The sequence below is a fragment of the Macaca thibetana genome, chromosome 5 (genome assembly GCF_024542745.1).
Source record: "Macaca thibetana thibetana isolate TM-01 chromosome 5, ASM2454274v1, whole genome shotgun sequence".
In the NCBI taxonomy this organism is placed as follows: Eukaryota; Metazoa; Chordata; class Mammalia; order Primates; family Cercopithecidae; genus Macaca; species Macaca thibetana.
The window spans coordinates 5,697,930-5,711,342 of NC_065582.1; the positions used below are offsets into that span (position 1 = coordinate 5,697,930).

At 41.6% G+C, this 13,413-nt stretch overlaps 1 long non-coding RNA gene across 1 annotated transcript; it reads left to right on the plus strand.

The window, feature by feature from the left end:
- Positions 1-1,132: 1,132 nt before the first annotated feature.
- Positions 1,133-2,592, plus strand: LOC126955093 (uncharacterized). The gene is made up of 3 exons (XR_007725811.1): positions 1,133-1,266; positions 2,002-2,304; positions 2,407-2,592. It is a non-coding gene; the product is annotated as an uncharacterized LOC126955093 (long non-coding RNA).
- Positions 2,593-13,413: the final 10,821 nt, after the last annotated feature.

Below are 13,413 nucleotides of genomic sequence, written 5' to 3' on the forward strand. Positions count from 1 at the left end.
CACACCTTGCCTGTGCCTGGTGAGCAGGCAAGGCTTCCTGTGAACCGTGAGAGACTTCTGACGCCAGAGGGACAAGTCAGAATTACCCGAGTGGTGGGAAGGAAGGGGTGGGGAAGGATATTTGGAGCTGGAGGAAAGGCATGGGGGAAAGTCCTGAGGTGGGAGAGAGTGTGGTTCCTTTCAGAGACCTCAAGAACATAACAATGGACGCAGCACAGAGCAAGAATGGGGACTGGCAGGGCTGAAGTTGGAAGGAAAGGAAGGCCCCAGTTTCAAAGGGAGTGCCTTTGGTGCCATAATGAGGAAAATTGGACTTTGTCCCAAGGGCAGGGGAGACTCTCTGAAGGGTTTTAAGCAGTGGAAGAACACGATTCATGGCAGCCTTCCAGAAGCTCACGGGCTCCTGGGAAAAACTGGCCTGGGAAGAAATCAGTAACGCTGGGCAGTGAGGCCGACTAGAAACATTCCCTGTGCCCAGCGAGCACAGACTCCAGGGCAATGCCTGTCCCTGGGAGGGCTCCGCCAAAGCTGGGTAGTTTGGTTCAGGCCCTTCTGCCTGCAGCAGAGAGGCCCAGCACGCTGCTCCTGGGGGCCTTTGCTGGAGGAAGCTGGGAGGCCAGTGCACACCTGGGCTGCATGCATTCTTAATGTGTTTTGGCTTCAACAGGGAGTTCATGTTCTCACTGCTTGTTGCTGCTGTTGTTATTGTTGAGGGAATATGGGGCTGGACTGAGCACACCACATGCTGGAATGACCCTAAAATCCCGCCACGAGTCTCTGGAATATCCCTAGTGCGGGACTCAGGGAAGGGCATGTGCTCCCCCACACCAATTAGAAAGTTATCACATGAACAGAAGTGGTGGCGGGGGTTATGAGGAAGAGACAAGGTGACACTGGCAAAGATCCAGAGGAAGCTGGGGTGGGTTTCATGCCTGAGGGGCCTGTGCACCTCCCTACAGCCCCCAAGAAGGTCACAGCCCCTGAATGGGGAGCAGGACAGTGTAACCAGGGAGGCAGAGGTGTACCCAGGACGTCACAATTCATTGCATGATCCTGAGAGTGAGTGCCTCCTTGTGACTAGGGACGACACACTTCCTTTCCAGCACCCAGGGTGGCTGCAGGGCAGCTGAGGAAGGGGCTGGGGCAGGTTGCGTGCCCACGTGTGGCCATGGCCACCGTTCACAGCCATTTCCTCTCCTATTGTTTCCTGGAAGCACCATATCAGCCCTGAGGTTGGTGGGGCAGGGACTGTTGACTCTGCTGCAGGTGAGAAAACAGAGTTGGGCTGAGCCGCTGCCCAAGGGGGCCAGTGGGGACGGAGCTGGCCCGGCTGGGCTGACCTCTCCTTGACCTCTACCTCTCTTCCCAGGGCTCAGGGCTAAGGAGATGCAGGGCCTCCTCTTTTTCCAATCCCTGGAAATAGAATTGGTTAACCTGGCAAATTACTGTCAGTTGTACCTTAAAAAACCAAAATGGGGAGAATAGATAGGCGCAGGTGTGGCCGCACCAAAGGATTGCTTAGAAACCTCGGGCCTCCTGTGCACACAGCAGCGTGGGTGGATCTGAACATTTCAGTGCTGAGTGAAAAGGGTAAGAAAAGCAAGAGACGCGTGGCACAACGCTCCTTAGGAAAATTAAAAATACACACATGAAGTCACTGTATTTTAAAAGAATTGGCACAAATAAAAATACATAAACACATTCCAGTGGTTACCCATGAGGAGGTGAGGAGAGTAAAAGTCCACAAAAAACAAACCACGGGAAGGGCCTTGCCCAGCCCTATAGGGACAGTGTGCCATCGAGAGAGGGCTACATGTCCTCCACCTCTGCAGCCAGAGGTACCAAAACTCCAAACAAATGAACAGACAAAAACCAAGACAACACCCTGAAAACACCACAGCAGCAGATCGTGTGCATCCTGTGCCTTAGGCATTGTTGGCAGTAAGTGGCAAGGCAAAGCAGGCATCCCTAATGCTTTGCTTTTGTTTATTCACTTCACAGAGTGAAGCTCTTGATGCTGCCTTAATGAAGATCTATAACATCCATTTATCCACGCATCCATCCATCCACGCATCCATCCATCCATCCATCCATCCATCCATCCATCCATCCATCCATCTATCCATCCATCCATCCATCCATCCATCCATCCACGCATCCATCCATCCATCCATCCATCCATCCATCCATCTAACGAAAACATATCAAACATTCCTAAATGTAAGACACTCGCCTTGGTGCTGGAAAGGAAGATGAGATAAAGACATCATCTCCTTTCTAGAGAAGTTTTTAATCCATCTAAGGGTGAGGCATTAGGGACTCTGTACAGTTGGATTTTAGAGCTTGACTATAAATACAGCTTGCAAAAATAGCACTAAAAATGCTGTTTGGATCTTCATCTTTTAGTCACAATGAGGGAGGAGCAAGAGAGAAATAGTACAGTTGACCTACGAACAACACGGGTTTGAACTGCACAGGTCCACTTACAGGAGAATTTTTTTCTGCCTCTGCACCCCCGAGACAGTGAGACCAACCCCCTCTTCCTCCTCTTCAGCCTCCTCAATGTCAAGACCAGGAGGATGAAGACCTTTACATGAGCCATTTCTACTTAATGAATATAAATACATTTTCTCTTCCTTATGATTTTCCTAATGATGTTTTCTTCTCTCTAGCTTACTTTATTGGGAGGACACAGCATATACGCATAAGGATGTTTCAGTGAGCGACACATCACATATATGACAGTGGTCCCACAAGATTTTTTTTTTTTTGAGACAGAGCCTTGCTCTGTCGCCCAGGCTGGAGTGCAGTGACACGATCTCGGCTCACTGCCACCTCTGCCTTCTGGGTTCCAGCGATTCTCCCACCTCAGCCTCCCGAGTAGTTGGGATTACAGGCATATCACACCATGCCCAGTTAATTTTTGTATTTTTAGTAGAGACGAAGTTTCACCATGTTGCCCAGGCTGGTCTCAAACTCCTGACCTCAAGTGATCCAACTGCCTTGGCCTCCCAAAGCGCTGAGATTACAGGCATGAACCAACGTGCCTGGCCCCATAAGATTTTAATGGAGCTTAGAAATTCTTGTTGCCTGGTGATGTTGGAGCTATTGTAATGTCATAGTGCAACACGTTGTTCATGTGTTTGCGGTGATGTTGGTATAAACAAAGCTGCTGAGCTGCCAGTCATCTAAAAGTATAGCACATATAATTATGTACAGTATAGGATACTTGATAATGATAATGGACAATGATGTACCTGGTTTATGTATAATATTGTACTTTTTATCATTACTTTAGAGCGTACTCCTTGTACTTATATTTTTAAAAGTTTGCTGTAAACCAGCCTCAGGCAGGTCCTTCAGGAGGTATCTAGAAGAAGGCATTGCTATCATAGGAGATGATAGTTACGTGGGTATTACTGCCCTGAAGACCTTCCAGTTGGACAAAATATGGAAATGGAAGACAGTGATATTGATGATCCTGACCACAACCCTGTGTTGTGTCTGAGTTTTTTTTGTTTTTGTTTTTGTTTTTGTTTTTGAGATAGAGTTACACTCTTGTTGCCCAGGCTTGAGTGCAATGGCATGATCTCGGCTCACTGTAACCTCCACCTAACAGGGTTCAAGTGATTCCCCTGCCTCAGCCTCTCAAGTAGTTGGAATTGCAGGCATGTGCCACCACACCTGGCTAATTTTATATTTTTAGTAGAGACAGGATTTCTCCGTGTTGGTCAGGCTGGTCTTAAACTCTTGACCTCAACTGATCTGCCTGCCTTGGCCTCCCAATGTGCTGGGATTACAGGTGTGAGCCACCATGTCTGGCTGTGTCTGAGTTTTTACAAAAAAGTTTAAGAAGTAAAAAATTAAAAAAATTATAAAAATAGAAAAAAGCTTATAGAATGAGAATATGAAGAAAAAACATTTTCTAGCTGTACAACATGTTTGTGTTTTAAGCTGCGTTATTATCAAAGAGTCAAAAAGATTTTTAAAAAATTTAAAATATTATAAAGTAAAAAGTCACAGTAAGGTAAGGTTAATGTACTATTGAAGAAAGAATGTTTAAAGTAGATTTAGTGCAGCCCAAGTGTGCAGTGTTTCTGAAGTCTGCAGTGCAGTCATGTCCTAGGCCTTCACATTCACGCACCGCTCGCTGACTCACCCAGAGCCACTTCCAGTCCTGCAAGCTCCACTCATGGTAAGTGTCATGCACTTTCCCCAAAGCAACTGAGAAATGTTCACTTCTAAATAATAATAGCTACCCCAAGCCCCTTTTTCTTTAGTACTTTCTATATTGCCAGTTAGAGCTCAGAACACTGTCCGTGTTTTACTTCATGGAACCTTCTGTATGAATGTATGAAGGTGGTTTTTTTTTTTAATCTCCATTTTTACAGGTGAGAAAAGCTGAAGCTTAGGTGAAATAATTTACCCAAGGTCACATGGTAATGAAAAAGGGATTTGAACCAGGTATTTCAATTCAAAATTATTCTTTTTTTAATCTACTAGATTAGGGGTCAGCAACCTTTTTCTGTGAAGAGCGAGATAGTAGGTAAATATTTGTGGCTTCATGGACCACACAATCTCTGTCTTAACTACTCAACTCTGTCTTGTACTGTGAAAGCAACCATAGGCAATAGGTAACCAAATAAGCGTGACTGTGTTCCAATAAAACTGTATTTACAAAAATAAGCGGTAAGCCAGGTTTTGGCCGGAGGGCTCTAGTTTGCCAGTCTTTGCCCTAGACAATGAAAATAGCTTTATTTTTTTTTTCATGGTTCTATATTTGCCCCCTTCTAAAGGAAATAAGCTCATATGAGGTGGTATACAATTTGATGTTATATAGTCACCTGTAAAAAAAAAAAAAAAAAAAAAATCGGCCCAGTGTGGTGGCTCACGCCTATAATCCCACCACTTTGGGAGGCTGAGACAGGCGGATCACAAGGTCAGGAGTTCAAAACCAGCCTGGCCAATATGGTGAATCCCCATCTCTACTGAAAAAGTACAAAAATTAGCCGGGCGTGGTGGCACATGCCTGTAGTCCCAGCTACTCAGGAGGCTAAGGCAGGAGAATTGCTTGAACCTGGGAGGTGGAGGTTGCAGTGAGCTGAAATCATGCCACGCTGCACTCCAGCCTGGGCAATAGAGTGAGACTCTGTCTCAAAAAAACAACAAAAAAAATCATTGCAATCAATAAAACAAACATACCCATCACTAGTTTCCTAGTGCTCCTTTGCAACGTCCTCCCTTTCCACGATTCACTTACCATCCCCGAGCAACCACTCATCTGCTTTCTGTGCTATTGGTTGGTTTTCATTTTTACAGAATTTTATATAATGGAAACATGCAGTATGTACTGTTTCTGTGTCTGCCTTTTTCACTCAACATAATTATTTTGAGATTTATCCATGTTGTGTGTAGGGGACTTCGATGAATTCAGATTTATTGCTTTTCTGTTCTCATATGTTCTATGCTTTTTGTGTTGTAGTTAAGAGATCTTTGCAAACCTAAACTCATTAAGATTTTCTCCTGTCTTCTAGAAATTTAGTTGTAAAATTCTAGAAAATTTGTATTTTTACTTTTCTTATCTAGTCTATAATCCAATTCAAGTGAATTTATTATGTATGGGATGAGTAAAAATCAAGATTCACTTTTTTTTTTTGGCATGTGGCTAATTTGTCCACTACCATTCACTGAAAAGATTTTCCTCTCCCCAGTCAGTTGCCTTGGCACCTTTGTTAAAGATCAGCTGACCATACGTGAGACTATTTATGGACTTTCTATTTTATTCCATGAATCTATTTTTCTGTCTTTATGCCAATACCACACGTTCTTCATTATGGTAGATTTTAAACAAATCTTGATATTAAGTAATGTAGTCCACCAACTTTGTACTTTTTCAAAGTATCTATTATATTTGAAGTCCTTTGTATTTCCATGTAAATTTTAGAATCAGCTTGTCAATTTTTATGAAAAAGCCTGCTGCAATTTTAAGTGGGATTGTATTAACATATAGATCAGTATGGGGAAACATGTAATCAAGTCTTTGATCTAAAAAAGAAATGATACAGTCTTTCATTTATTTACATGTTTTTAAATTTCCTTGAGAAATGGTCTGTAGTTTTCAGGTACAGGCCTTGCATGTCCTTTGTCAGATTTTTCCCCTAAGTATTTCGTATTTTTGGATGCTGTTTAATTGCATTTTAAAACCTCAATTACAGATAGTTCATTGCTAGTACATAAAAATACAATTTGTTTTGTATATTGCTTTCTTATCCTGCAACTTTGCTAAATTTACGTATTCACTATAGTGGTTTTTTTTTTTTTTTTTGTAGCTTCCTTAAGATTTTCAACATGGATGATTATGTCATCTATGAGTAAAGACGATTTTATTTCTTCCATTCTAGTCTGTATGTCTTTTATTTCCTTTTCTTGCCTTATTGCACTGGCTAGGACCTCTAGTACAATGTTGCATAGACATGGTGAGTGTGGTCATGCTTTCCTTTTCCTAAACTTAGATGAAAGACATTCAGTTGTTAATCATTAAGTAAATGTGAGCTGTAGGTTATTCAAAGATGTCCACATCAAATTGACATCCATAAAGTTGAGAAATTTCTCTTTTATTCCTGATTTGCCAAGGGTTTTTTTTTTAACCAGGAATAGATGTTAGATTTTGTCAAGTGCGTTTGCTCCACTTATTGAATAATCATATATATTTTCTTTTTAAGTCTGCTTATGTGATTAATTACACTAATTGACTTTTGAATGTTAAACCAACCTTTCAAGTTTGTTAAACCAACTTAGGATGAACCACACTTGGTCACAATGTATTATCATTTTCATAAATCGTTGTATTAGATTTGCTAAAATTTATTAAGGATTTTAACAAATCCTTATGGGAGATATTTGTAGTGTTCTTGTAATGTCTTTGTCTGGTTTTAGCATCAAAGAAGTGCTGGTCTCAGAAATTAAGCTGGAAAGTATTTAATTCTTTGTAAATTTTTGGAAGAGTTTGGATAAAATTGGTATTCTTATTTTCCTAAATATTTGATAGAATTCACCACTAAAGCCATGAAATCTTATGGATCTGGATCTTTACGAAAATCTTTTAAATTACAAATTCACTTCCTTTAGTAGATAGGAGGCCATTAATGTTATCTATTACTTATTGAATGGTCTCTGGTAGTTTGTGTCTTTCAAGAAATTTTAAAATTTTATCTAAATTGTTGAATATACTGACACAAAGTTGTTCAAAATATTTCTGAATTGCCCTTTTAATATTGGTAGATTCTATAGTGATCTAATTATCATTCCTAATATCAGTAATTTGTATTTCTTTTCTTTTGTTCCTGATCAGTCTTGCTAGAGATTTATCAATTTCATTCATCTTTTTAAAGAAGCAGATACTGTATTCATTGATTTTCTCTATTGTTTTTATTTTTCTATTTCATTGATTTCTACTCTAACCTTTATTGTGTTATTTCTTCTTCTTTGGATTTCATTTGCTTTTCTTTGTTTAGTTTTTTAAGGTAGATAGTGAAGTTCTTGATTTGAGATCCTTCTTCTATTCTGTAATAGGCATTAAGTGCCATACATTTCCCTTTAAGTACTGCTTTTGCAGCATCCAGCACATTTTAATATGTTATCTTTTCATTTTCATTCAGTTTTAAATACTGTTTAAAATACTCCTAATTTTCCTTCTGATTTCTTCCTTGAATGTAGGTTATTTGGAAGTATGTTATTTAGTTTATATTAATTTGAAGATTTTCTAGACATATTTCCAATACTGACCTCTAATTCAGTTATATTCCATTCAGTTTAATGAACATACTTTGTATGACATTAATACTTTTAAATTTATTGAGATTTATTTTATGTTCCAGTATATGATCTATCTTGGTACAAGTTCAGTGTTTACTTGGAAAGAATATGTATTCTGTTGTTGCTGAGTGAAGTGTTCAAAAAATGTCAATTAGGTTCAATTGGTTGATATTGTCATTTAAATCTTCTATATCTTTACTGATTTTCTTTCTAGTTCTTCTATCAACTGTTGATAGAGAGTTGTAGACATCTCTGACAATACTTGTGGATTTCTCTTTGCTGTCTTCTTCATTTTGTTTCATGTATTTTGAAGTTCTGGTGTTAGATGCATAAATATCTATGATTGTTATTACCTCTTGATTAGTTGACCTCTTAATCATTATAAAATGATCTTCTTTATGTCTAGTAATAATCTTTGTTCTGACATTTGCCTTGTGTAGTAATAGTCATTCCAGTTTTCTTTTGATTAGTATTATCAGGTTATATAATTTCCCATGTATTTTCTTTTCACCTACTTGTTTCCTTGTATTTAAAGCATGCTTCTTATAGGCAGCATATTTGGGTCTTCACATGACACTAACTTTTCAAAAGTGTTTCCACATTCTGAATATTATTGTACTTGATAGTGAAAATAATCATAATTTGTTGAAACTTATATTAGTTCCCTATTGTTACTGTAAGAGATGATCACACATTTAGTGGCTCAAAACAACACACATTTATTATCACAGTTCTGGAGGTCAGAGTGCCAGAAATAGGCCTTACAGGACTACTATTAAGGTGTTGGCAGTGTTGATTCCTTCCGAAGGTTCCAGGGGAGAATTCATTCCCCGCCTCTTCCAGCTTCTAGAAGCCATCAGCATTCCTTGGCTTGTGGCCTCACCCTCCTCTGCTACTCATGCTGATCTCCTGCCTCCCCCTTCTAAGGATCCTCGTGATCACACCAGGCCCACCTGGCTAACCCAAGATAATCTCCCATCTCAAGATTCATGTTTTCTTCACACCTGTGAAGTCTCTTTTGCCATACAGGGTAATATTCACAGGTTCCAGAGATTGAGGCATGTGTTTTTACATCATGAGTGTTGTGGATTGAATGTGTGTGTCTCCTCCAAGAGTATGTATCACAGTCCTAACCCCCAATGTGATGGCGTTCAGAGGTGAGGTTATTCACCAGGGTTCCACCTACATCACGAGGATGGAGGCCCTGTGAACGGATTAGTGCTATTATAAAAGAGACCTTAGAGAGTGCTTTGGCTTCTTTCAGCCACAGAGAAAAGCTGGTTGCCCATGAGCCAGAAAGCAGGTTCTCAGCAGACACTGAGTCCTTCAGTGCCTTGACTGTGAACTCCCCTGCCTCCAGAAGTGTGAGAAATAAATACTTACTGTTTAAGCCACTCAGTCTATAGTATTTTGTTATAGCAGCCCAAATAGGCTGAGACAGTAGGTTTTATTATTATTCGGGTATGGTGAGGGAAATGGGTCAAGAGATGACTGCCATTATGTAGAGAGTGTGTACTCACAGTTCAAAAGCGGAGGTCACACCATGCCAAGCAGGGCCACGTGGGGAAGCGCCAGGATGAGTTGGGAGGCAGAGGGAATGAGAAGAAAATGTGGGCAAGAGACTTTATTATGGATTGTGAGGGGGAAATGTAGGGCAGGCAAGCAGGTGTAGTACTATCCATTTTAAGTAATTTCACCGGGGTCTAGGGCATCGTGGCTATTTCTAGTTGTTTAATATCTGTCCCTGGGGTGATTAGGGCAGGGGGATAGTGGCTCTGCAAGTGAGAGCTAGATAAAGGGGGTCACTGGGGGAATGGGCTTTGGATTGGTGGCTTGCATACAAAAGGCATACTTACTACTACTAGGAACTGACCAGCCCTGGGAGGGGGAGTCTCTCCAGGATCAGCAAGACCCCAGAAGTCAAAACATCAGAGAATACAGAAACTAGAAAGGCACGATTAGAAGAACATGGACACCCTGTAATGTAAGCATGACATTCAGTGTAAGTGTTATGTTCAGTTTACAGGACGAGAAATTTGAGACTCAGACATTAAGTAACAATTGTCACATAGTCTCTAAGAGGTAGAGACAGAATTCAAAGCCAAATCTGCCCAAATACAGCTCATTCTCCTTAAATAAATGTCGATATCTGCAATTTTACGGATCACAACCATTTATCAATGAAAACAACTCTATACAGGTAAGGGAGGCATCCTTCATGAATTCTTCCTCCCATTGCCACAATTCTTGCAGTTAATCAAACAATCTGAGCCAGTCTTCACTTCACGAGAAAAGCTATCTCCAAATGCCGAGGACGTAAACAACTATAGAATATAATGACTTTATGGCAGAAAATCTCCTACAATGTGGAAGAAAGGAGACCTTCGTCATCTTTCCCTGTCGTGGACGTCTTCTCAGTGTGTCGAGGTGTGTTCTGTGACTTCCGTGGAAAGGGCATGGCTGTGTCCTTCTATGCATTTTGTAGTCATTCCCATCTGCAAATACCATTCCTTCCGTAAATAACAGTCACTTGTTAACTCCAGGAGCTATTGACTTCCCTTTCTTCAATACACACTTCTGTGGGCTTGCTGTCTGCTTCCTCCTTGCAGCCATGGTAACCGTTGTTGGGTAATGCATGGTTGCCAGGCTCCTGAACGGGAGTGAGATTTTTTTTAAACTTGATGTCACATCCAGGACAAACAAGAGAAGTCCTTTTAGCCATATAGGACTCCTATATAACCAGAGTCTTTTAGAAGAAAGTCGTGTGACCTAAGGCATCCCCTCCAACTACTTTGGTAAGGGTCCTCCACCCGCAGAGATCTGTCTCTATTCTGAGATGGAGAAAAAATGATTAGAGACATTATGCATAAAATGCCTGCTGTGCCGGCATCCACAGGTGGACCAAAATTCAGTGAATGCTCACAACTGCCTTAAACATAGGTACTAATATAATTGCCGTTTTACAGATGAGAAGAGCTAAAATTTGGAACATCAAGCCCGATGTCCAGCAATGAGAGTGAAGCTGGGATTTGGACCCGTGTGAATGATTCTAGGTCAGAGTGTGTGCTGTAAAACGCTCTTGCTGGTTCACCTGAAGTTTAGGGCACATACCATTTTCATTATGTGTATTTTATTACCCACTAGCTTTCTTGTTCTAGAAGTGAAAGGATAGGCTCTCTTCTTCTCAGTGAGTGAGCTTACACCCAGAAAATGCAGACTTTCAGGAAACTGGCAAAACCAAGGCAAACTTTCTCTAACAAGGAGAAAGGGAGAACTCTTGACCAAAAGAGAAGGTAAAGGGCAGCTGTGACCAACTGCAACACCCCTCCCCTCCACACACACACACACACATACACACACACACACACACACACACACACACACACACACACACAGTGGGAGGTGCACTGCCCTGATTCCACCTGGTGGATGGCAGGGGCAGTGCTGGGCCTCTCTGGAGTCTCTGAGCCTTTCCATTTCCTATAAGCTGGGATGGTCCTGCTATGGAGGCTGGCCAGACATTCTGGCCTGTGATGGCATAATTCACCTACCAATGATTCAACAACACACAGCTAGAGTCTAATCACACTCAGACATTCAAAATCTACCACTTCACTGCAATGCCGCATCAGCCAGCTTTACAAGCAAGGTGTCAGCATGCAGACTGTGTTAGTCCATTCTTGCACTGCTATAAAGAAAGAAATGCCTGAGACTGAGGAATTTACTTTAAAACAGGTTTGATTGGCTCATGGTTCTGCAGGCTGTACAGGAAGCATAGCAGCTTCTGCTTCTGGGGGAGGCCTTAGGAAACTCACAATCATGGTGGAAGGCAAAGTGAGCAGGTGTCTTCCACGGCAGGAGCAGGACCAAGGGAGCAGAGAGGTGCCACAGACTTTTAAATAACCATATCATGTGAGAACTCACTATCAGGACGATAGCTCCAACGGGGTTGGTGGTAAAGCATGAGAAACTGCCCCATGATCCAATCATCTCCCACCAGGCCCCATCTGCTACACTGGGAATTGCAATTCAAATGAATCTGGGTGGAGACACAGATCCAAACCATATCAGAGACCAAAGAAGGACAATCTTCCCATAAAGTTATATTTGCTTAAGGGGTTCCCAAAGTGGATTTTCCTGGGGGCCTCTTCTGTGGCAGCATGTCACTACACTGTGTCAGCACGTCACTACACTGTGTCAGCACGTCACTACGCTGTGGCAGCACGTCACGACACTGTGGCAGCACGTCACGACGCTGTGGCAGCACGTCACGACGCTGTGGCAGCACGTCACGACGCTGTGGCAGCACGTCACTATACTGTGGCACCACGTCATGACGCTGTGGCAGCACGTCATTACACTGTGGTAGCACGTCACGACGCTGTGGCAGCACGTCATTACACTGTGTCAGCATGTCACGACACTGTGAGGCATTATTTCCTGAACTATCTGCACCTTATTGACACTCAGATGTAGGCTGACATTCTTAACCCGTGTGAGAGTTTTTAGATTGGCAAGAACAAAAATAAACGTGAACAACCACACACAGAATTAGGAGAAATAAAAAATAAGCTGTTAATCAAAAGAAAAAAAATGAACTGCCAAAAAGGATATGAAAGTAGCCAGTCTTATTCTTAATGAAAGAAATGTAAAATCAATAAGATGTTATATTTGTTTATCTGCCATAGAAAAAACAAAAGTAAAACTCTTCTGTAGACAGTATAAGAAAACATTTACATATGCTGTAGTGAGAGTATAAATTGGTTTAATTATTACGGAAAGACATCTTGGAAAAAATACCACCTTAAAAGCAATAGATTAGATAGTTAGATAAGATAGGTAGAGCTAGGTAGGCACACACACACACACACACACACACACGCACACACACACGGAGTAAAAAACATACAGTAGTTCTCCCTTCTTCGCAGTTTTGCTTTTCCGTTACCTGAAACCATGTTGTCCAAAATATTATAACTGTGTTCAACTATGGTCCAAAAATATTACACACAATAAGGTACTTTGACAGAGAGAGAGAGAGCGCGCCCATATTCACATAACTTTTATTAGAGCATATTGCTATAATTGTTCTGTTTTATTATTAGTTATTGTTGGTAATCTCCTACTGCGCCTAATTTATACCTTAAACTTGATCATAAGTACATATGCATAGGAAAAGACAGTATCTAGAAGGTTCTGAACTACATGGTTTCAGCATCCACTGGAGAGCTTGGAATGTACCTACGGCAGGTGAGGGGAGACTACTGTGTATATACTGCATGTCCTTTGACCCAGCAACTCAACTTTCAGGCATGTAATCTGCGGTGATTAAGAATGTATGACCAGGCTGGGTGCAGTGGCTCACGCCTGTAATCCCAGCACTTTGGGAGGCTTGCAGATCACCTGAGGTCAGGAGTTCGAGATCAGTCTGGCTAACATGGCAAAACCCCGTCTCTAGTAAAAATACAAAAATTATCCGGGTGTGGTGGTACATGCCTGTAACCCCAGTTACTCAGGAGGCTGAGGCAAGAGAATTGCTTGAACCTGGAAGAAGGAGGTTGCAGTGAGCTGAGACTGCGCCACTGCGCTCCAGTCTGG